Raw genomic sequence first — 13,328 nt, 5'->3', positions numbered from 1 at the left:
AAATCTTTTAATAATAACAAAACAATAACAGTAACTGACATTATATACTGCTTTAAGCTTTGGGAAGTGTTTCACAGCATTACTTATTTCATTTGTGCCCCCCAGCAACTCTGGGAGGTAAGTATATGTGTGTGTATATATGTACACAGACATGTATGTCTTACGGGATCTTGGGAAGCAGCCAGATGTCGTGACGAAGGGCTGGGTTTGGAGTTGGGAAGTCTATCCCAGGTCTGACCCTCTACATGTGTGACCATGAACAAGTCACTTAATTTCTCTTTCTTGCTTTCCTTGCCTGTAAAATGGGCATCAAATCAAGCAACTGCCTCATAGATCAAATGACATGAAGGGCTGTATAAGTGTCTGGAGTTATGAATAACATGTAAAGCGAGATCTTTGGGACTCACCATGTTCTGATGCTGGGCACTGAATCCGTCGCTGGCGCTTGGCTTTTCTTGGTCCACTTTGGGTTGATAGCTTCAGAGAGGACTCCTGGGAAAGACCCTTGGAGAAACTCCAAGAAATTCTCTTGTTGAAGCCAGGTCTAACATTTCCCTATGACCACCACCAATCGTGTCTGTTGTTTTATATTAATGGTTATTTTCACATTGGTGTCTGACAAGTTCTACTTTTATCACTGATGACCACAGCTAAATATTTTTTCTGGTTTAGAAAACCAAAGAATTAGACTAGCAGGTCTTTTACTAGGGGGGGTTGTAAGGCAGGATGGAATGATTTCATCAAAGTCAGATGACTGTTTCTTTGAATCACTGGAAAACAGAAAGATAAGTTTTGCAGACATTGAGTTTGTGTTAACGTCAGAGTTGCTGTTGCGTAAATTCATCTCCATGTGTCTCCTGGATCTTTTCATGTGAGCTTCCCATGAGGTCATTGTGCCTTAAACAGAGCTCACTGCTTCCCTGAGGCCTGGGCAGCGGTCAGCAGAGCTGACCAGGAGGCACTGGCCCAGGAGGTAGAGGTGCTAGTACTGGGAGTTAGACAGCAGAAGGCTGATTGGTCCCATTAATCAGGAAGATCAGACCTTAAATCCAAATACTGGGAATCAGCTGTGTCACATTCAGTCCAGAGAGGCAGAGTTCAGAGTCCATTAGACTGTAGACTTTTTCAGGACCACATTTCCTTTGTTTGGGTAGTACTCAGTGTGTGCCTTGAATGTACTTTAGAGCATCTGTCATTTCTTCAGGGTGTGGGGTTTTCCTTCTGATGCTCAGATCATTACCTTAGGCCACGGATGGCATGAGTTGCTGTGGCCAAAACCTTCATTCTCTGAGGTCCAACTTTCAGGGGGTGAACCACAATGAATATAGGCCTGTCCTTGAATGACAAATGGGCCATCCTTCTGGCTAGACTTGTACATGAAAGCTCTCCAGCTTGTTTTGCCCATGTAGAGCTTATGTTCCATTGGTAAAGCCTTTGTTAGCTTATGGTCACCTCCACACCATGACGAGGCAGTGGATGGCACCTAATCAATTGTTCTTGAATGAATGAACAACTGAAAATTTTTGTCCGAGGTCACAGGGTGAGTGACACAATGGAACCCAGCTCCCAGGTCTCTTCACTCCCAGGCCTGCCTGTTCTCCCCTGAGATTTTTTTTAAATGTAATTTTCAAATTTAATTTTTTCTTATAGCATGTTACACTTTATTACATTTTTGGGGGGTTAACATTTGTTACATGTCTGTTATATCTGAACGGTCTACCTCCCTCCCTGGCATTAGAAAAGGCCACCATTTCACACACACATACACACGTATGTATGTGTATATATACATACACATACATGTGTCTATATATATGTATATGTGCATATATATCTTTATCCTTACACATATACATAGGTAAAACCATACTATGCATACTTCTATTTACCAGTTCTTTTTCTGGAAGTGGATAGCATTTTCCTTCATAGGTCCTCTGCTGAAATTTCTTAAGAAAATGCCAGATGTTGTCCTGAATTCACTGTACTTTCAGTCAGAGATCTTCCCCTTCATTTCCATAGCCCCCTGTGATGAGAGAACATTGGTGTTTGGCCCACGACACCACAGTCCTGCAACCTCAGTCATCAAAGTCTTGGGATCCCAGTTTTAGAGCTAGAAGGGAAGGACTCAATTACAATTACATTCACAAGAAAGCCTGTTAACAATCTGTAGAAAGATCTTCAGGAGCGGGGTTGAAAGAAAAATGGTTTTCTGCTTAGCCCTAAGTTAACCAGAAATTTTAATAAACATGGGACATTAGTGGCACATACCTATTATTGAAGTTTTATTGTGTTTTGGAATTGAGTTGGAAATACTTAATTCTTTGAAAAGGCCCTTTTACTGTTGTAATTTTTATGTTGAAAATGATTTAATGTTGTTTTTCTGATAGAGGTTTGCTAAGATCTTGACTAACCAAGATTTTAAGAGAATGAATACTTTGTGTCAGTTATTATTATTAGGAATAATAATTCACTTTGCCATAGAAATCTTTCGAAATGTATCAGTCCATTTTCCTGTCTAGACCTTGAGCAGTTGTGTGATACAGACAGCTGGGTGGCCTAATGGTTAGAGAGCTAGATCTTGAGTCAGGAAGACCTGGCGTCAGGTTCTGCCTCAGATGTCTACTAGCTGTGAGACCTGGAGAAGTCGCTTCACCTCTGTCTGCCTCAGTTTACTCATCTATAAAAGGGCAGTGATAATAGGATTGTTGTGAGCATTGGATGAGGTCACTTGGGGAGCTCTTCACCAAACCCGGAGAGTTGTTGTTGTAGAGGGCTGAAGCCTTGCCTCTGACAGGAGCTGCTTGACCTCGGTTCAGCCCAGTTCTCGATGGTTTAGACAGTTCTCCACAGCCACAATTGATACAGAACTCACTGATCTATTTGCACTGGGGGCTAGGTAGGAGGAGTACTTTCCACAGTGGAATTCTCACATGTGTGGAAATAACAGGTTTCTGCCACTTACTTTCAAAAATGCGCTCTGTAGATTCCATCCTGGAGCAGAGGGAACAGTGCAGGGCCGGGGTTGTGTGAGTATGGGAAATCGCCCAACTCCCATTCGATTCAAAATTCATTCACCCCCTATTAGGGCACCTGGCTCAGCCTTGGGAATGTAAAAATAAAGAAAGGAACAGAGCCTCTGCCTTCACGGAGCTTACATTAAAATTGGGGCTTACCCAGAGAAGTGTTTACAAGGCAAATTTGTCAAAGTTTCCTTACCTGTAAAATGGGGATGATAGTAACGTCCCAATCTAAAGCACTGTGAATATATGCTGTTGTTATCTTTATTAGCGAAGGAGCTTCATTTTGGACGTGAATGATTATTGTGTAGTATTGTAACTATAGGAGTTTTAAGACATTGGAAGGGACCTTAGAGATCACCTATCCCAACCTCCCCATTTTACAGATGAGGAAACTGAGGCTCAGAGAGTTTAAGTGACTTTTCCCCATCTCCCCAGTTTAAGTTGCCTCTCAAAAATCTGTAATTCTCTAAGATGTACGACTGCCTCAAAGCCCAACCCATCTTTTGTATTTGGAGTGGGGAGGGTAGAAAGGCAACAATAACAAAATAAGGGGATGGCAGCCGGCTGATAGCCTAGGACCAGACAGGGCTGTGTCAGGCTGTCAGGAACCCCTCCATGTTGGCTACATTGGAGGAAATTGGCTTAACACCCCAGCCAGAGTGATGGAACTGCTTCTTTGAATCCAAGAAACAGACAGGGCCGAGTATGCTTGTAGGCTGGTCCTATTTGGAACTGTCGGACAGTGGGGCTCCCGATTCTCCTTTCATTCTGGTACCCCAAGAAGGCAAGATGTGCAGGAGCAAATTGGAAGTGTTAATCCCTACCCCAGCTGCAGGAAATGCTTTAGTGAAGATGCTGTTGATTACTTCAGCAGGCAAACCATGAGTGCCCATGAAATGGAAGAAGGCCTTAATGATGTACCAACATTACACTATAACAAAATTAAAAACAGTTAGAGGCAAGGATTTCACAACACTTTGTGTGTCAATGATAGTGTTAGCTACAACACATTGCATGAAGATCAGGACAAGGCAATCATAAATAATTTCTTTCCTAAGCCTGGATGGAATGAAATGAGTGGAAACTGAAAACTTACTTAAATCTAAGGAGGGAAAGGGCAGCTGTATGTCTTAATGGATAAATACTGGACCTGGAGTCAGGAAGACGCCTCTTCCTGAGTTCAGATCTGGGTCACCAGACACTTACTAGCTGTGTGATCCTGGGCAAGTCACTTAACCCTGTTTGCCTCGGTTTCCTTGTCTGTAAAATGAGTTGGAGAAGGAAATGGCAAACCACTCTAGGATCTTTGCCAAGAAAACCCCAAATGGGGTTATGAAGAGTTGGACACAGCTGAAAAATGACTAAACCACAGCAAGACGGGGAAATCTGAAGAACCTGGACTTAGCATGAACTCCAAAAAGGCTACAAAATATAGAATCGGGTAGTAAAGATAATGCCAGTGTTTCAAATATTTTCGAAAAGGAGATGGGCATACTGAAAATGGAATAATGAAAAGCCCTTTTGAAGTCCAACCAGAGGGCCAACTGTATCAAAACAGAGCACATTTTAAAAGCTGATATTTGTTATACCCATCAGAAACAAATGGATTCTCCCATAATATTTGACAGAGTTCAAAACTATTTCAAGACCTATATACAACAATATATTCTGAGACCATTGCATACTGAGGACCATAAGAGGAAAGATAAAGATATCTAAGAACGTACTTCAGGAGAGGCATCAAATACCACTATGGCAGAAATGGCTTAAGAAAACTATTCAAGACTCGTGGGAAAAACCTGGGAAGATTTCATCAATATCCAGCTGGTAAGCGAAGTAAGAAACTTGAATCCTTTTGCCTGAGTAAAGGCAACCAAAAAGAAACACCTTATGTGGAATTTGGAAAACAAAAATAGATCAGAAATGCTTAAATGTCCGCAATCAAAAGATGAAAAGTGAAGGCCAAAATGTTAAGGTGACACCAGGAATCAGAGCAGCACAGATAAAATAAATTCACCATGAACCAAATAGTGGAGTATGAGACTTGAGAAGCAAAGAAATCAGAGGAGAGAGAACTTTCAGAGAAGGAGGATGTAGGAAATTTCTGATCATTTAAATGGTTGGAATCGATCCCATACAATAAAAATAAGTTAGAACAAACAGTACCCAGAAAGAGTGGAAGCCATTGATATCTAAAGGACAGAACAGTTAAGTAAAAGAAAGTGACTAAAGAGCCAGCTTCTCTGTGAAACTGGAAAGTTGTGGATCTGAAGGAGTTCCATAATTACTGGGTCAGCTGTGACACAGTGGCACATGAATTATCGGGAGAGAATCTTACTAGCTTCCTCTTTGATGCAAACCTGAGCCTATATTTCTAACAAAAGGTAGTTCATATGTATTACTAGAAGAGAATAATAGTAACCTCTTCAAATGCAGAGTAATTATGTTATTATGTACTTCATATGAAGCATTCATAGCTTGTGTTGCTAAAAAAAAGTCTATAAACATTTGCAAGAAAACAGTATTTTGACTGAGGAGAAAAAAAAGGATGTGCTAAAAACTCCCAGAGGTGTCAATAGTATTATTGATTTGGTATGTTGAACAAATAATCTCAAAGTGCTATAATATTTACTCTAGCTTTATTGAGCATTGCAAAGCCTTTGACTCAATTACACACTGATAGCTTAATCATGTACAACAAATACATAAAATTGTTCCAAGCCTGGTGAAAATGATAAAATATTTGACATTCACATGGAAAGCTTTTCTCTCTTTAAAACCCAGCAGCAACACAACAATGTTAAGACTGTACTATATTCTTTAAAAAAAGAATTTGAGGAATAATTAATATAAAGATAACATCTTTCAAGAAGATAGTTTAAGCCTACTATGGTTCTGCTCCTCCTTACATCCACTAGCATTACTCCGAAAGAGAATTTAGAATCTTTCAACTCAGTCATGCCAAAACATGAGATTAATCACCTAATGTTTGTTCATGGGTGCCATCAAGTTGTTGGGCTCCACTGAAAAACACACTAAGCAGCTCAAAATCTTCGGATTTGATAAATAGAGAATTCTTATTATATGCTAAGGAGGAATAGATACTAAAGGCTTTGAAATTGTATCTAGAAATTAAATCAAATGAATGAATGATGGCAATATATGCAAAACATATTGAACATAAGGCTATCAAGGAGAAAGTTGAGTTCGTATATATTAAGAGAGTAGCAGGAATCCTAAAGTCAAAGCTTAATGGGAGAAATTTATTTAGAGCAATTAATACCTACCACAGACTTGTCTTAAGATACACTTTTGGCCTGGTAAAATGGGTGACAACGGGTCTAGAAGGAGTCTAAACACCCAGACAGTGTTAATGAAACAGGATTCATCTCCTCAAGGCACCTAGAGGGAGATAGATGCTTCCTTGTTTAAAAGGAGGGACAGCTTTGTTAGTCCTCAGAGCACCTTATAAATAGTTCAAAATGTAGAGAGATACTTTTGGAACAAGCAATACTCACTTCACCAGACAACAGTAAAGGCTGACAACAGGTATAAGCACCAGGCCTGGAGTTAGGAAGTCCTGAGTTCAAATCCAGCCTCAGACACTTACTAACTATATGACCCTGGGCGAGTCTCTTAACCCTGTTTGCCTCAGTTTTCTCATCTGTAAAATGACCTGGAGAAGGAAACGGCAAACTTTTCATAGTATCTTTGCCACAAAAACCTCAAATGGGATCACGAAAAGTCAGACGTGACTGAAACAACTTAATAAAACATCATCTCTGGTTGGAATTTATGCTATTACTGTGATCCAAGAATGGCATCCCAAGGCCGTCTATTTCTAGATGAACTTAAGCAAGTGGCTCAGTCATGTGAATTCCTTTATCGAAACAGAGCTAGTGTTTAGGATACCGCTTCAGGATGAGGTCTTTGCAACTAAAATTATAGGAAGATTATCCCTAGGAGCAAGGACTTTTTGATCAATGCAGATGAGAGAATGAAATGGTGGAAACTGTACCAAACCACTACATGCTTCAAAAGCTTTGCAGCTACTGGATACCTAGAAATATATAAGCAGGCAACTAGACTCATCCAGCAGAAGCTCACTGTCCTATATAAGCCAACAGATGACGAATTCCCATACTGCATATGAAAGCCTCCACAGGAACTGACCAAAGATCTGTAGAGTGCAGACTGGACTATTGCGCACAATTCATCTCCCACCAGCTGCACTCTCAGGGGCACAGCATCAGATTTGATACGCACACCTGCGCAGGCCTCTCAGTTGCCTCTGCCCCAGGGGGGTGGAGGGCAGAACGAATAACTTCCCAAAGTCTCCATTTCCAGAGCGCTCAGCAGCTCCACCAACTCTTCATTTCTCTCCAGCTGCACGCTTTGATCAGACTCAACCATCCTCAGGGCCCCACTATCAGTATGCCCCTGTGCTAGGCACCTCCTCCCCCCTCCCTCACCCCCTTTTACTTTTCTTTTCTGTATTGTCCTCTCTATCAGACTGTAAGCTCCTTGAGGGTAGGGACTGTCTTTCTTCTTTGTATTCCTAGGACTTAGCTCAGTGCCTAGCACACCATAGGTGCTTAATAAATGTTTATTGTATTGTATGGTAATGACCTAGATATAACGTTGATTCATAAAAAATCTTAACAATTTTTAAAAACAGATATCACTATGCTTAATACTAATAGCATTCAGACTTCATCCATTACATGAAAAGCTTTAGAAATACAGAAATCTAGTGAAAGAAACTAGAATCATGGGAACAGGACAAAGTTCTTGGCATTTCTGTGTCCTGTTTCCTACTGCAGCCATCTGGAAGATACTTTCAGTGTTTCTATGGAGGATGAGTTCAGGTCTCCCAATACTTTTATTCAGTTACAAAAAATAGAAATTTTATCTACCTCCAAAATATTTTGTAGATCATTATTATGGCAGCTGGGTGGCCCAGTGGATAGAGGACCACGCCTGGCGGCAGGAAGACCTTACTTCAAATTCAGCCTCAGACGCTTCCTAGTTATATGACATTGGGCAAGTCACTTAACTCTGGTTTGCCTTAGTTTTCTCATTTGTAAAATAGGGATAAAAATAGCACCTACCTCCTAGGAGGGTTGTTGTGAGGATCAAATGAGATAATATTTGTAAAATGTTTAGCACAGTGCCTGGCACATAGTAAGCACTATGCAAGTGTTAGCCATTATTATAAAAGATTACTAGCAAGATAATGACTTGTTCTCATATCTTGCTATGTGAATTCTATCAAAAAAGATTGGAAGAAGAAGATAACAAGCGTGACACCAAAATTATTCTTTATCACAGGTCCTTCTATAAATTTACTAAAGGTACAGCTGTAGGACTATTTTAAAAATACTTAATTTTTTAAATTAACAAGCATCTATTTTCTCTCCATATCACCTTCCTCCCATTGGGGAAAAAGAGAAAAAGAAAACTATATGCATAATAGGCAAGCAAAATAAATTAGCCTTATTGGTCGTGCGCAAAGATCTGTGTCTCTTCTTACATGAACTGATGCAAAGTGAGGCAAGCAGAACCAGGAGAACATTGTACACAGTAACAGCAATACTGTCCGCTGAAGAATTGTGAATGACTTTGCTGTTCTCCACAGTACAACAATCCAAGACAATCTCAAAGGACTCATGATGAAACATACTATTTGTCTCCAGAGAAAGAACTAATGTTGTCTGAACACAGACCGAAGCAGGTGATTTTTCACTTTCTTTTCTCCTTCTTTTCTTTTTTTTGTTCTTATTTTCTTGCACAAAATGACTAATGTGGAAATGCTTTATGTGATGGCAACATGTCTAATTTATATCAGATGGCTTACCCTCTAGAGAGATAGAATTTGGAACTCAAAACTAAAAAAAGTTAATATTAAAGATTACTTTTGCATGTAATTGAGGGAAAACATACTATTATTTTAAAAATATATATCTCTGCATCTTGAGTCTATTACTTCTCTCCCAGATATATTTTCATTTCCCTTTTTTATAACTTTTTTAATTTTCAAATAAATGCTTCCTTGCTTATCCAGAGAGCCATCCTTATAACAAATATCAAAAAAGAAAGATTTTTACAAAGCAGTTCAGTAAAATCAACATTTGTACTATCTCTGACAATATATATGTGTGTATATATATATATATATATATATATATATGTGTATATATACAATGTTCCCCTCCTCTGCAAAGAAAGGAGACTTGTGTTCTCAGCTCTTCTTGGTAATTATTATAACTCCACAGCATTTTCTCTTTTTTCTATCTACATCATTGTGGTCATTGTGGATATTTCTTTGCTGCTTTTGCTTATTTCACTTAGTATAAGGCTTCCCATGCATTTCCAAGTTCTTCATATTTGTCTTTTCTTACAGTAAAGTAATATTCTATTACTGTGTGTACCCCAGTTTGTTTATCTTTGCACCAGTTGTTGGCATCTGCTTTTATTCCTCTTTGCTGCCACAAAAAAAAAAATACTTCTCTGAATATTTTGATATGTAGAGAACTTTTCTTTCTGGCACCCTTGGGATAAATGTGAGATTGACAGATCAAAGTGTTTGAACGTGTTTATCACTTACTTGACATAATCCCACACTTTCTGGAATAGTCAGGCTAATTCCAAACACCACCAACAGCATATTTGGTAAACATCGGTCTTAAGCTGTGTGTCATTGTGATGAAGAAGCTGACTCCTAAAAGAATCACAAAGTTCTGTGGACTCTGCCTCCATAGCACCTCTCTCATCTCTCCCTGTCTTTCCTTTCACCAGCCTTTACTCTAGCTCAGGCCCTTAGTGTCTCTCATGGGAACTGTTACAATGGCCTCCTAACTGGTTTTCTTCTTTCCATTCAAGCACGATGGGAAACTGTGTGGCACGGTGGACAGAGCCACAGGGCTTAGAGCAGGAGTTCTTAACCTGGGATCTGTGAATTTGTTTAGAAAACATTTTGATAACTCTATTTCAATGTATTTGGTTTCCTTGGTAATTCTATGTATTTTATGCATTTAAAAACGTTAATTCTGAGGAGTGATTCACAGGCTTCACCAGACCAACTGCCAGAGGGGTCCATGACACAAAAAAGATTGAAAGCTTCTGACTTAGAGTCTGAAAGAACTGAGATCAAATTCAGCCTCAGGCATCTACTAGCTGTGTGACTCTGGATAAGTCACTTAACCTCTGTCTGCTTCAGCTTTCTCATCTTACAGATGAGGAAGTCGGACTTGGTGGCTGGTGTGGTCTCTTCAGCCCTAAAACATTGATCCTATGCTCTAGTCTCTCTTCTCTTCAATCCATTTCCCACATACCCCAAAAATGGATATTCCTAAAACACAGATGTGACGTCAGTCCTCAACAATCTCCCATGGCTCCCTGACTCCTTAGAATTCTTTAGAGACCCCTCGGGCTGGTGGTTCAGTTCCTGCACCGTATGGTTCCCACCTGTCTTTACAAGTCATATTTCCTGTTATTCCCCATCACAGTTCTCCCTTCTGGGCAGACTTGCCTGGTAACTTTTCTCTGAACACTCCCCACCATCTCCTGACTTTGTGCCCTTGCACAGGTAGCCCCCTCCTTACCTCTGCCTCTTGCAATTCCTAGTTTCCTTTGACTTCCTGCATGAGGCTCTTCCTGATCTCCCTTCCGTGAATGCTACCCTGTCCCTATTTGTACTGTCTTCCTCTTTGTATTACTGTGAATAACTTTGTATGAACCTTGGATGGACTTACCTATGTAAGTGCTGTAACCTGTCAGTGGAGTGTAAGCTTTGTACAGACAACGACTGGTTTGTTCCTTCCTTTGTATTTCCAACTCTTAGCATGGGGTCTTGAGCATTCTCCAGGTGTGTGTGAGTGTGTGGGTGTCGGCGAATGAGATCTCATCTGTACAGGGATTCCCTTCAGTGATACAAATGGCAACCCATTCATCTCTCAAAAACTGAAGGGATACCTTTTAAAATAAGTTTTATTGCTGTTTTCTGTTTCTTCCATCACCCTAGTTATCCCGTGTATCCCTCCTCCTCTGCTTTTCAGACAGCTATTCCATGTAACAAATAGTATTCCCTTTCAGAGAAAAAAAAAGTCAGCTCAACTGATCGATGCATTGAAAAAGTCTGAAAACATCTTCGTTGTGTAACACCTGTGGACCTCCCACCTCCACCTGGGCTGGAGTGTCCTCTCATCTCTCTTCATCTGAGTCCTGTTTGTAATTTTGTTACATTTACTTTGGATTTTTTGGGCTTGTTGCTGGTCGTCCATCCACCTCGTTGTAATTACCTTGTACATTGTTTTCTTGGCTCCACTTACTTCATTCTGCCTCGGTTCATAGAGATCTTTCCATGTTTCTCCGAATTCATCCCATATGTCAATTCTTACAGCTTGGTCATATTCCATTACGTTCATGTACCACAGATTGTTTAGCCATTCCCCACTTAATGGGCATTGACTTTGTTTTCCAATTCTCAACGATCACAAAAAAGGCCCGCTATAAATGTTTTGGAGGATATGGGGACTTTTTTCTTATTGATGGTTTCCTTGAGCCAGTAATGGAACCTCTGGTTCAAAGGGGACGGTCGTTTTAGTCACCTTGTTTACATGATTCCAAATTGCTTTCCCTCCAGCAGTGACTATTGCCATTTTTTTTGTCATTTATGCCAGTTTGCAGGGTGAGACATATAACTTCAGGGTTGTTTGGATTCGCATTTCCTTTGTTAGTGATTTGGAGCATTTTTTCATGTCTTTGTGAATACTTTGCTGTGTTTCTTTTGAGAATTGCTAGTTCATATCCTTTGACAATATCTCTATTTGGGAGTGGTTATTAGTCTATACATATTTATTAATTGTTTATGTATCTTGGATACCAAACCCTCATCAGAGAAATTTGACACAAAGATTTTTCTCCCCATTTGACCACCTGAAGTGGTAACTGACCCCTTTCGGTAAAAATTGCTGACATTTACCTGGTGCTTTAAAAAGTTGGTACAGTGCTTGGCATGCATTCTTTCCTTTGAGCATCAGCCACCCTGGGAGGTAGGGACTAGAGGCAACATTCCTATTGAACAAGTGAGGAAACTGAGGCTGAGGGATGTCAAATGACTAGCCCACAGTCACACCACCAGGCAGTGTTATAGATTAAGATTTGCTTCTAGGTCTTCTTCGCTCCAGATCCAGCACCTTCTGCACTATTTCATTCTGCCCTGAATGATACCTGCGAGCGACTTCTCGTACTTGATTTCTCGCCACTTTCCAATCTACTTATCCAGTCCTGACCTCTCTCCAGACCTCCAGCTGCCCACTGGGGTCTTGAACTGGATGTCCCGTAGAGGTCTTCAGCCCAACACATCCAAAACTGCGCTGAGTTTCCTCCTCCCATACTTTCCTGTTACTGTTGAGCATACCAAGGCATCGAGCTCACACTCTGGATGTCATCCTTCACTCCTCGCCGTCTCCACTCCTCCTCCTCTCTTCCGACTCTGCTGCACTGCTGGTCTAGGCCCTCGTCACCTCCCGCCTGGACCGTCACAGTAGCGGCTGCGGCTGGGGCTGTCTGCCTCATGTCTCTCCCAAGTCTGGTCCATTGTACGTTCAGTTGTCAAAGTGATCTTCCTAAAGTGCAAGTCCGCCCATGTCGCCCTCCTGCTCGGTAGACTCCAGGGGTTCTCTGTTCTCTACAGGGACAGATATGAAATCCTCTGTCTGATACTGTCTGCTGCTCCCCTCCTCCCTTTTCAGTCCTTCCACCTTGCACTGCCGCACATGAACCGTGATCCTATAGCACTGACCTCCTGGCTGTTCCACGAACAAGACACTCCATCTCTTAGCTCTAGCCATTCTTTCTGGCTCTCCCCCAAGGAGAAGGAAAAGAGATATCGGGTGAACACTGTGAATGGATATAGGACAGGTCATGTATTCCTTTACAGAAAATCAATGACATGCATAAGAGAATCATAGTGGGAATCAGCAGAAGGATTAATACAGAATTTAATAATTTAACTTTATAATAACCGGCACAGTCTGGTTGGAGCAGGGAGCTAAGCTTTATTGAGACATGAAGCATTCCCACCCCCACCCCCCAAGGCTGCTAGTTAGCCGTGTTCATTGTCCAGTCAACTCTGGTGAGGCCTGCTGGCCAAAAGGGGCAGGCTTAACTCCTCTCCTGGTAAAGAATGCTTTCGTCCCTTGTTGACAGTCCTTTCACCACTGCTGCAACCACACCTTTCCAGTAGGCACTGCCATCTCCTCTGGAAGATCTCCAATCCTTTCCAGTAGGCACTGCCATTCCCTC

General features: G+C 41.0%; 1 protein-coding gene across 1 annotated transcript in view; it reads left to right on the top strand.

The window, feature by feature from the left end:
- The window catches only part of LEKR1 (leucine, glutamate and lysine rich 1), a 161,485-nt gene that overhangs the window by 24,294 nt on the left and 123,863 nt on the right, over positions 1 to 13,328 (top strand). The window lies entirely within an intron of this gene.

The sequence above is a fragment of the Vombatus ursinus genome, unplaced genomic scaffold (genome assembly GCF_900497805.2).
Source record: "Vombatus ursinus unplaced genomic scaffold, bare-nosed wombat genome assembly UNPS02014810.1, whole genome shotgun sequence".
Taxonomy (NCBI): domain Eukaryota; kingdom Metazoa; phylum Chordata; class Mammalia; order Diprotodontia; family Vombatidae; genus Vombatus; species Vombatus ursinus.
Note: the sequence above shows the minus strand (reverse complement) of the source record. Positions and strands in the feature narration are given on the sequence as shown.